This window comes from Nannobrachium achirus (assembly GCF_963921795.1).
Source record: "Nannobrachium achirus genome assembly, chromosome: 6".
In the NCBI taxonomy this organism is placed as follows: Eukaryota; Metazoa; Chordata; class Actinopteri; order Myctophiformes; family Myctophidae; genus Nannobrachium; species Nannobrachium achirus.
In genome coordinates this window covers 58,107,009-58,119,331 of record NC_137815.1, presented here as the reverse complement: position 1 = coordinate 58,119,331, position 12,323 = coordinate 58,107,009, and the positions used below count along the sequence as shown (strand labels likewise).

Genomic DNA, 12,323 nt, shown 5'->3' with positions numbered 1-12,323 from the left:
TGTGAACTAGCCATCATGTGAATCCAACAGGCTGTAACACTTACTGATTAGCTAGGGGCTGCTTTCTAGACATGTATTCTCCTAGCTGCAGCCAGCCAGCTCCCCACATTTCCTAGTATTCTGTGGAGAACAACGGTACAGTACATGGACCGTTTCAGAACACACATATATTCTGAACATACAAGCCATGCTATTGAGTAATACACAGTATACATAATATATCATTTTAGATTTGCAGCCGTACAATTTCCATAATTTCCATTTAGACTGCCGCCCCGCTTGCAGCACAGCTGACACATCCAAGGGAGGCAACAGTCATCACTGCATCTAATGTGCCATATGCAAAAGTTGCTGAGTCACTGAGCATAAGGAGAGTGTCAAGCTGATTTTAAGATGATGGAGCAGGGTGTCTTGAAAATACTAAGCCTAACTGAGTAATGGCTGTGGCTTAGCAATCGAAGAGGGATGTGGTTTACAGTTTGTACCTGGATAATGAGGTAGAGCGAGAGTGTGAGTGTGTGTGTGTGTGTGTGTGTGTGTGTGTGTGTGTGTGTGTGTGTGTGTGTGTGTGTGTGCGTGTGCGTGTGCGTGTGTGTGTGTGTGTGTGTGTGTGTGTGTGCGCGTGCGTGCGCGTGCGTGCGCGTGCGTGCGCGTGACTGTGTGTGTGCGCGCACATGCGTGAGTGCACATCAATTTGGGCAGTTATTTGTGATCATAGGGAGCTGGGAGGTGGGGTGGTTTGCTGGGCAGCAGCAACAGCTAATCCATCCCATATGACGTCCCCCTCTGTGGTAGCGTTTACCTTGACATCCACTTACAGACATGAAGCTATACCTCCTACACACCTGGTTTAGGTCATGGAATATTGAGGCCCGGTGCACACAGGGCTGATGTAACTATCTTAATCAATGTCTTCCAACTCACACAAACATTTCAAAGTATTTGCAGTAATCGGCATTGCCAAACACACAGCCCCATACTTTAACTTCACCAGCAGCCACTACCATCTGCCCAAACGGAATTAACTATTTCCCAACCTGTGACATTCTGGATGATTGTGTGCTCAAACAGTCTGAAAAAAAAGAGGCACTGGCTAAAATAAATTAAAACCAAACCAAGAAGTTAAAAACACGTTGATAATGAACGTAATTATTTTAAATTCTACTTAGAGAGTGGGGTGCTCATACACGTGTCAACTACTTTGAGAACAAACCTAAAGCAGCTCGAGTCCCCTGCTGTTTGTTTTTTTGTCTGTGTACTCAGGAGGACACAGGTTTCTGTGACCCCATATAGCAGACTCCATAACATCCAGTGCCATATACGGGAAACTATACGTACACATGCAGTATCTTATCAGTGTTCCCGCTGGCTTTATGGTGTTCAGACAGCCTCAAGGTTACATGTCGATGGCAAGAGGTGTTTTATGTTTGTATTCAGTTCAGTGAGCCAGGACAAAGTAGATTGCTGAGCATGATTAACAGTTTTTGGGTAGCTGTGGAGAGTTCAGTTGTCAGGAGCTGAAGTACAATTTCCTTAATCCATCATTTAGTCTGTAGAGGCGCGAGGGCAGATGCAGCATGGGGGATGTTGAGAGGGAGTTTTGTGCTGTGCTTGCTGTGCTGTGTGCGTGCGTGCGTGCGTGCGTTCGTGTGTGTGTGTGTGTGTGTGTGTGTGTGTGTGTGTGTGCGTGCGTGCGTGCGTGCGTGTGTGTGTGCACATACAGCATGTGTGTGCCTCGATGTACATGCAAACATCATGTGAGTCTTTGTATTGATAACAATGCCCAAACAAGCTGGGGTTCCGATTCCTCAAACTGCAGATAAACCAGTTCTCCACAGGGAACCCCCATATCCTATTAGTGGGGAAATAATGGGACAATGGTTCAAGCCACAAACAAAACTCAGTGATCCTTCTGCTTCCTCCTAGTTTGTTTTGGACAGGTCCACCACCACATGAAGCACACCTGCATAATCTGTTCACAGCTCTAATGAGGGCCCATTACGACAGCCCTTTCAGAAGTCAAGTAAATTATGAACACCTTGCTTAAGACTTTCTTGACTTGGGGCACACTCCTCCACATTGCAGATTATTATCAGGCCAGGGCAAATGGGCATGAAGGAATTTGAATACTTTATTGAAAATAATGACAAATTGAAAATAACATACATGGTAGGGGCATAAAGGACTGCTTATAGTTACACTGCTGTCAGTGAAGTTTCCTTTGACTTGTTTTGGGAACCGGGTTAATTATGCTATCGTTTCAGAGTCCTGAAAACTCTGCTTGGTTATATGAAACAACAGCGGTTATAGGCACGCAGTGGATACATTTATCACAATGTCATAATTACCTTTCTGCTGTTGCGTCTTGTTCATTATTCTTTGACATTATACACTGCTGGCAATGGCAGATGGTTGGATTCGGGTTGCTCTTCTGCCCATTATTCTCATAATTATGTCTCAATGTCCTTGAATCCATGAGACATTTTGTACCAGTGCTTGGACGCCCCCCCAAATAATTACTTCCGTTGTGAGTGCAATAATAGCAACGTTACAGAGGCAAAGTTAAACGATGACTTTTTAATGAACCTCCAAGTTTGTTCCTACATGTATGTTCCCTTATTGGACAGTCTTCTGTTCCATATCAAGCCTCTCCTGCAGTAATGATGGCTATGTTGTCAACATAGAAACGTGTCTGAGTCCATCGGCTGGAACATTCTCTAATAGGTTCAAGAAGTTCAAGGATGCGAATGTGAATAATGCTCTCATCTGCACCATGTCTCTGTGTTATTTCTCTTGTGCTGTTTCTGTGAAGATTTGGCAGGTAAACCAAGCAATCATCAGGATATCCTCTTTGGCGAGCCAAGGGCTAGGAACACATCTGTGTGCCATTACACATTTGCGGTGGTGTGCGCGCGCGCGCGCGTGTGCGTGTGTGTGTGTGTGTGTGTGTGTGTGTGTGTGTGTGTGTGTGTGTGTGTGTGTGTGTGTGTGTGAGTGTGTGTGTGTGTGTGTGTGTGTGTGTGTGTGTGTGTGTGTGTGTGTGTGTGTGTACGTGCATGTGTGTGTACGAGCATGTGTGTGTGCGCATGTGTGCGTGTGTTTCTCTGTAGGCCTATGTGTGTGTGTGTGCGTGCCACTGTTAAAACTCCTTATTGTCAAATTTGACCTGTGGGAAGACATTGACCATATTCGCACGGTGGCCATATTGCTTTGTTTTACGTCACACCGTGTGGGGTGGTGTTTCCCAATTGGAATCAAGCTAGCAGCAACCCACTCTCCTTCATCTCTGTCTGCCGCCAGGGGTAGAACAATAACACGTGTGGGGAAATAAATGATAATTTGCTCTGAAGAATTCCCAGTGCGATCGCCAAATGGTGAAAGGAAAGCCAGAGTTGGCATTAGACCATCCTGGATTCAGCAAAACATTCTATTGTCCTGTGGGATCATCAATCAAACCACCCGTTAAGATTGAAAGCCGCATTCAAACAGTAAATACACTGTATGCCTCAGCAAAAAAAAAAAAAAAAAAAAGAAAAAGAGGCGGCTATGGTCCAATTCTTAAGAAATTGAAAAATAACTTTCCCCGGTTCACTGTGGTTATCCACCATTTAACTTGATCTGTAGTTTGAAGGCATGGAGGAGAAAATAATGAGATCGAGATATTTGCCAACATCAGAGTTGAGTGATTAAATGCCATCTCTTATGCTTACTAGCAGAAACTAGAAAGATGCAATTGGAAATTGCAAGTGTGGTTGCCGTGACACGAGTCACACTGAACTTGCAAATACATATCTCTGTATCTGTCAGTCCATGTCCCTATTTGAGTGTGTGTGCTAACCATTCCACCCTTGTCCCTTTTATGCCCATATATGGAGATCCCTGATGTCATCGATATTAAGCCCATATCTTGGAATGCCCATATATGGTCTCATGTGGTCTATGATGTCAGTCATCTCCATATTTGGGAAAAGTTTAATTTTTAATTGTGTGCGTCTCTCTCTCCATATATGGAGCTGACTATCATCACCTGGATCTACATATGAAGATCAGATAAAACACTCTGGCATCAGTGCACACTGCACAGGCAGTGGACAATGCTCAGATCTTTCCAGAACCACCTATTGTGAGTATTGATTGATCGATATAATACTTTATTATGGCCAGTTTGAAAATAGTATGTAAACGATTATACAATGATGCTAAAAGGATAACACAAAAAGCCCAAAGAGCTTGTTGTGGTCCTTGTTTAAAGACATACAATAACATACATGGAATCCTAGCTCCCGCTAGCGTCCTCAGTGCATTCCTACTGACTAATGAGGAGATCCTGCCAAAAAATCTTGATTTCTTTTTGTCTCCACCAGGCCGAAGGCATATAGGGAGACTATGTTTTGCACCCTGTCCGTCCGTCCGTCCGTCCGTCCGTCCGTCCGTTACCAACTAATCTTCCGCACCGTTGGCCCTATCACTGCTAAACTGTGCTCACACACTCCCTGGATGCCAATTCAGAACCTCTGCCCCACATTTTTCACATGGGCCTGTTCTAGTGCCACCAGGAGGCTGATTTTTGCAAAACTAACTTTTAGCCAGTACTCCTGCAGATTTTGTCCAAAAAACTACGCAAATCGGTACACAGTATATCTCTATAGTCATTAAACGAAACAGGTCTTTCAGATTTTTCATATTCCATCCTGATTGGCTAAGATTGGCTTCCAAAGTTTGCAAGTGTGCTCAATTTTGAACAAAATGCCTCAAATCATGAACAAAGAGTGCGATTTTCGTGAAATTGTGAATGTGCACACACATTCCTACTAAGCCAGGAAGAAATGCCACATCAAAATGTTCAAATCAGCCTCATGGTGGCGCTATAACAGGCCGATTCGTGTTCTTTCCAATAATTCCACTGATCTGTGTAAAACCTTTTATGCACACTCCCTAGAGGCCAAGGAAAAACCTTTTCATTTTTCAGCTTTTTATAGCATCACCAGGAGGTCGACTTATGTAAAACACATTTTTTGATATTACTCCTCCAGATTTGTTCCAAAAATCACGCAAATCAGTACACAGTATATCTTTAAAGTCATATGAACAAGACGGGTCTGTCCGATATTTCATAATCCATTGGCTAACATTGGCTTGCAAAGTTTGCAGGATTGGTCCATTTTGAACAAAATGACTTAAAGCTATACTGTGTAAGATGCCCAACTAGTGGTCATTAGCCCTATAGCAAACCGCGGTCGCGTCCGCGTCTTTCGGCCGTTTTTCGTACCTTCAGACCCCCGCGTCTGCCTCCACCTCGCTGAGATCTATCTTTTGAGGGGTCCCTTGTTCCTGTGCGTTCAGTAATTCCAGAGATACGGACTCCTTCACCCTGCCTGGTAGGCGAAATTACCTAGAGAAGGGATGGTACAAACGGGCGACAACAAATATGGCTGCCATAGCGACCCCACTTCAAGATGCACTGTGATTGGCCGGCAGTTGTATAACCCTCGCTGTGATTGGCCGGTAGTGTGATGACGCAATTTTGGCGCGAGATCCGGTCCACGGCAAGGATCGCAGTTTACATATATAGAGAAGGCTTTACAGGCTGAAATTCACAGAGTGGGTGTTCTAAAACTTTAGCGATTTAACAGTTAGGACAATTTTAAGATTTGTTTTATAAAAAAAGTTACATGGTACAACTTTAAATCATGAATGCAGCTTGAGATTACAGAGAAATTCTGCACTCACATTCCCACTAGGTCAAGGAACAAATGCCACTCTTTTCACATTGGCCTGTTATAGTGCCACAAGCAGGTTGACTTTTGCCAAACTCATTTTTGGAACAAAATGCCTCAAATCATGCATGCAGCGTCACATTGCCGTTAGAGGACATGGCAACCTTTTGTATTTTATATTTTGGGGGCTTTTTTCCTTTATTGATAGTGCAGGTAGACTGCAAAGGCCGTCGGGATCGGGTCTCAAATCCATTTTTTCACTGGAAAGATTATTCTCTAAAATACAAAGTGCAGGTACTGTATAGGTAATTTCTTCTTTCCTAGTGATTACTTTGTCACCCACTTTGTCAGTAAAGTCAGTTTAGTTTTGCCCAGGTGTAGTATGATAGTTTGTTATCAGTGAGCCAGGTTCGACCAAGTTCAGAGCTAAGGGCTTTTCCGAGATCAGGAGAGTCATCCTCAAACAAAAGCAAATTGCAGTCACATGCCGATGTCATGTCGTTAACATACTCACTGTATAAGGCCCTAATATGTTTCCTTGAGGAACGCCACAGCTGCACTGGGAGGGGGGAGGACAGGGTTTCGTCCACCTTCTCCACCAGCTGCTCTCTCCCCTCCAGATAGGATTTCATCCAAGCTGATCGCCTTCAACACATAGACATCAAAGGGGGCTTGAGCCCCTGCCCTTTTACCCATCTGTAAAAAGTGCCCTCTCCAGACCATGAATAAGTACCGAAAAATAGCCTCCCAATAGCCTCCCAACGCTCCCAACGCGTCACAGCTTGGAGGTCTGCTATTTTCAATATTTTCACCAAGAGGCCCTTTTAGAAATGTCAGCCCCTGCCTCTCTAACATTCTCTGCACGTCCCAGCTCCCCATGTTTCCCATTCTATGCTCCACACTGCATGACCAATGGAGAAGTGTCTTACATCTTACATCTTTCAGCAAACAAACTTTTTTTAATTTGCAAACTAAACTGAAATTTAATTGCAAACAAGTTTTGGATTTATTTTTATTATTCATATTTATACATTTTTAGTCACACGTAGTTGCAATCAAAAAAGATTTCGATGGCAGTGAGGAAAGTTTTGCCCTCAAATATTTATTGTTGTATTGCAGTTCTAAAAGTTTTGCTCTCAAATCTATTCTGTTTGATTGCATATTAAAGACACAAATGTAACTCTGTGCTGTGCACTGGTGGCCTCCAATGTGGTGTGAGAGTGAGATTAAGGCTGAAAATAGAGCCGGGCTGCAGATGTCTCAGCGGGCAGACAATTATAATAGTTGCACATCTGTGGACTGGAGATCAGCATATAAGATGGAAAAATAAAGGCAGAGAGAGACAGAGTTGATTGGAATATAGTGTTGCATCCAGAAAAGGACAAACAAGGCTTATATTAGATGGGGGAAAGGCAAGGGCTTATAATAATAGAAAGAAGGGCTGACAGCAGATGATGGACAAAGGAAAGTCATCATGAAAGGAGTCTCAGAGTCAGCATTTGACGGTGACTCTCAGCAGGTAGCAGCCTGCATGTTCAACACTTTGAACAGTACAATAACACCAGTAAGACTCCCTAATCGGGAGATAAGCGACCGTAGGTCGCTTATCTCCACAATTACACCAAAAATGTGTTTTTCCAAAATAGTCCTGATGGTGGCACTAGATGGGACAGATGCGTTTTGATTACATGACTGTAGAGATACTGTGCGATTTGCGTGATTTTAGGGCAAAATCTGTAGGTGTCCAAAAATGTGTTTTAAAAAATCGGCCTGAAGGTGGCGCTAAATGGGACAGGTCCATGTTGATGAGATGAGTGTAGACATACTGTGTACCGATTTGTGTGATTTTAGGGCAAAATCTGTAGGAGCAGTGTCCAAAAATGTGTTTAAAAAAATCGGCCTGATGGTGGCGCTATATGGGACAGGTCCATGTTGATGACATGAGTGTAGACATACTGTGTACCGATTTGTGTGATTTTAGGGCAAAATCTGTAGGAGCAGTGTCGAAAAATGTGTTTTAAAAAATCGGCCTGAAGGTGGCGCTAAATGGGACAGATCCATGTTGATGAGATGAGTGTAGACATACTGTGTAGTGATTTGCGTGATTTTAGGGCAAAGATTGTAGGAGCAGTGTCCAAAAATGTGTTTTAAAAAATCGGCCTGAAGGTGGCGCTATATGGGACAGATCCAAGTTGGTGACATGAGTGTAGACATACTGTGTACCGATTTGCGTGATTTTAGGGCAAAAATTGTAGGAGCAGTGTCCAAAAATTTGTTTAGCAAGAATCGGCCTCATGGTGGCGCTAGAAGAGGGCCATGTGAGAAATGAGGGGTAGGGTCTCCGCGCCGCCGAGGGAGGGACAGACGGACGGCCGGTGGAGGTTTGGATAGTATAGGAGTGCAAGTAACTGCGACCTACGGTCGCAACAACAACCACTGTGACTGTGATACACCAGTTACTGCATGAGGGTTTTGCTAATTGTTCAAATCTTGCTTTAAGCTATTTCCTGATTGTTGCCAGATACTGTTTAATGCTTCCAAGCATTCTAGCTTCTCATCCTAAACTTTAGGATTTAAACTTTCATTTAGGCCTACTATACTGCTCAGTGAGAAACAAGAAGGAACTCCCTTAGCTTGAGGTTGCTTTAGGACCTAAAGCAACCTCAAGCTAAGGGAGTTCCTTCTTGTTTCTCACTGAGCAGTATAGTAGGCCTAAATGAAAGTTTAAATATACAATGCTCTACTGTAGCAGGTCAAAACAAAAGGATCGATGTCCTTACCTAGACTCGAAATGCACATTCAGTGTGACATGCTCGTTCATTTATGTATACTCGTCAGAGTTTTGTTCTGAACTGATCAGGTTTTTCAACTAAAAACCGTGTCAGTTCAAATCTGGTATAATATTAATATGTTAGGAAATTCTGTTAAATATAAAGTGGTATACTGTATGGACGTACAGTATAAGTAAAATACCTTTAGTTCATGAATCCAGAAGGGTGGGAGCTGAACAAAGGCTTCTTTTTTATTTTATATTTTTTTAAATGTTATTGATCATGAAATAAAATCATATGTCACATACTGTGCATACATCTGTAACAAACATCTGACCCACCATAATCAACAGGGTAATGCGAAAATGTGTACCGCTTGTTTCCATTGTGGTCCTTTAGTATGAGGTCATTGAGGTGTGTATACAGTAATTAGCGTATCTACTATGTGTAATTCTAGGATTCTGTCAGGTGACGTTTGGGCCACCAAGATCAGAAGTCACCCATCAATCATTGCATCCTCATTTGGCCAAGAGAACCAGACTGTCTCCATTATGCAACGGAGCCTCAACCCTGGCCAAGAAACAAGAGACAAGCACAGGGACAGTGACAGTGACAATTGCACAACATGGTGTAATCACACATCGAATTTAGCATGCCATGTCAGCTATCTGTGAGGGGACTTTTCAAGGGTGAAAGTGTGTTAATGTGCAAGTGTGCAAGTTATTTTGTGCAACTGTGCATTTGTGATTGCATTTGTGTGTACACGTGCACCGTGTGTGTGTGTGTGTGTGTGTGTGTGTGTGTGTGTGTGTGTGTGTGTGTGTGTGTGCGCGTGCGTGCGTGCGTGCGTGCGTGTGTGTGTGCATGAGTCAGAGACTTTTGATATCCCTGCCTGTTAGATTCTGTTCCAACAGTCTTCTACAGTCTCCATCAGTTGTTACAAATTCAGATATTATTGATATTACGGTTGAAATATTCAAGACAATGTTACAATTTTAATGTAATTACTTGAACGGGAGAGCATTACAAATATAATGTACTATGCAAAACAGAGACATGTGTTTCTGATACGAATTCTTCTTGTTAAATGAGTCCCCCTTGCACCCCTCCATACTAACTTATGAACCCCACAACAGTTATGTCTTCAATTATGCTACAACATAGATAAATGCCAAACAATTATTTCCAAAAGATTTCCATATGAGGAAAAGTGCATTATGGGTGTAGCGTGTCCTTTTGCGAGGAAACTGAAGCATTCTCTCGAAGCAATCAGTCTTTCAGTGGTCCCAAAGAGCAGCCATTATGCAATGACAGAGACGAAGCACTGCGTGTGATGATGACATTAGCTCACAATAAGGATATAATATTTGATAATTACATAATTTGTCACACTGACAAATGTAATGTAGGGAAAAAAACTGGTCTCCTGGCCGACACCAGGGTGTTTGTACAGATAACTGTCATGTCTGACATGAGTCTATTAGATTTGGATAATTAAATATGCAAAAACTGGAGCACCTTGTATATGAAAAAAAAACATTATATTCACATCGCTGAAGAACGTAACAATAGGTTTTCATCAGACAAGTTTCCTGGATACTTTCATGCACAAAGAATTATTATGTTTTCCCAATATCATGTAATTAAATAATTAATTGAAGCTAACATTTATGCGCATGAATTTGCGTTGGCACACAATAAATGGTTGCTGGCAAATGATGGCATATTGAGATTAGCCAGTCTGTCTGACCAAAGTATATTGGTCAAACCCTTCGTCACCCTGTGTAAGAGTGGTGCGCATTTAGAGTAGTCCGAGTGTAAACCTATGCATGGTGAAACACTATGCTCACTGCTACTGTATGAGTCCATATCCATCTCATCCCCATTGTGAACCTCATGCCAGTGACCTCTTTGGAGCTGATGACGACAGTAGGTTTGAGATCTGGTCAATATTTGTGCAGCCAGGCGATGTTCTTAAATGTCCCCTCTCTGCTCTCAGACCCCAGGTCTAGGTGTTTATCAATGACCGTGGGCAAAACCAACAAAGGAAAAACAGCCAATGACGACAGCAGCGATGATGCCAGTCGATCAGTCACCCTTCAAATCTGGTTCATCAACCGGTCAACAGTTCTGTGTTGACAATGAACCCGCTTTTTTGGATGTGGTCACCAGTACTGTATAGATCAAATTTGACTTGCTAGTGAGACTGAAAATATTCTATTTCTAGTTCTCATGCGTTTTGAACCACAATCATATGCACAGAGAGCTCCACACTCTGCCTTTTGTCTCCTTGTTGCTTGCCTGCCTGGCCAGATGCCTGAAACCTCCTGTGCCTGGCTTCATTCTCAACTTGGCCAGTACTAATAAACATGGTAGGAATATATGGCCAGCGTCACTCCAACGTTTCTGGATGCGTGGTCACAAATCCTGGGGATTGATATGTTTTCACACACTTTTCCAGATGCACCCAGACTTTGTGTCATGGATCCTTTGACGCTCCTACGAGGTTGTGATGATCTTTGTGGTGAACTACAATGATTCACCAGGGGAAATATAGAAAGTGTGAATTTAAATAGTGTAAGCACTCTATGAATGAGCACTCTATGAATGAGCACTCTATGGGGGCGGCATAGCTCAGGGGTAGAGAAACCGTTATTAGAGCACGAAGGGTTCCCGAAGGGTTCCCAGTTCTAATCCGGGCTCCCCCTGAGTTAATGTCGAAGGGTCCTTGAGCAAGACTCTGAACCCCTAATTGCTCCCGGTGAGTAGGTTGGTGCCTTGCATGGTTTCCTCCGTACCGGTGTATGAATGTGTGTGTGTGAATGGGTGAATGTAATCTGAATACAATACAATCTATGTAAAGCGCCTTGGATAAAAGCGCTATATAAATGCACCATTTACCATTTAGCACTAGTCTGGAAACCAGGATGAATCTGTTTCTGTTCACATAGTAAGTGATTCGTAGTATGAACATGCCAGGCTATGTGAGCACTGCCATGGAAGTCATTCCAGAATTAATGTTGTAATGTGGGGTAGATGAACTGAGGACATGTCAGTATCAACGTCAGAATAATGTCAGTATATCATTCTAGGCTAAAATGTAGGTTTTTCCAATTTTCTTGAGTGTCTTTTATTTTAGATCAAAACTAGCCCTTTTTTACTGTTGTTGTTTCTCTTCTGTGCTGTCCTGTCCAAAATGTGAATTATAATAAACTAGAAGGTCGGCCGGCTACGCCGGCCTCCCCTCTAGGTCGTCGCGTTGCGTCTATAGGAGTAAATATTCGTCGAAAACAAATCCCTGAGGTACAGGGTGGCCACGATGTGATGGTTTTTTTGAGAAAAAAATGTTTTTTGAGAAAAAAAAAATTTTTGAGAAAAAAAAAATTTTTGAGAAAAAGAAAATTCTCCAAAAAAAAAATTTAGAGAAAAAGAAATTTGAGAAAAAGACATTTTTGAGAAAAAACTTTTTGAGAAAAAAAAAAGTTTGAGAAAAAAAAATTTTTGAGAAAAAAAAATTTTTGAGAAAAAAAAATTTAGAGAAAAAAATTTTTTTGAGAAAAAAAGTTTTTTGAGAAAAAAAAATTTTTGAGAAAAAAGATTTTTTTGAGAAAAAAAAAGATGAGAAAAAAAAAATTTTGAGAAAAAAAAAATTTTGAGAAAAAAAATGTTTTCTCAAAAAAAAAAAATTGAGAAAAAAAAATTTTTGAGAAAAAAAAATGTTTGAGAAAAAAAAAATTTGAGAAAAAAAAAATGTTTGAAAAAATAAATTGAAAAAAAAAATAATAATAACTAGAAATTCGCTAACGGGCGCTCATATTAAAAAAAAAAAAAAAAA

At 41.8% G+C, this 12,323-nt stretch overlaps 1 protein-coding gene across 1 annotated transcript in view; it reads right to left on the bottom strand.

Annotated features, from left to right (window-relative positions):
- Nucleotides 1-12,323, bottom strand: part of cfap100 (cilia and flagella associated protein 100) — a 95,618-nt gene that overhangs the window by 25,897 nt on the left and 57,398 nt on the right. The gene's annotated exons all lie outside the window — the stretch shown is intronic.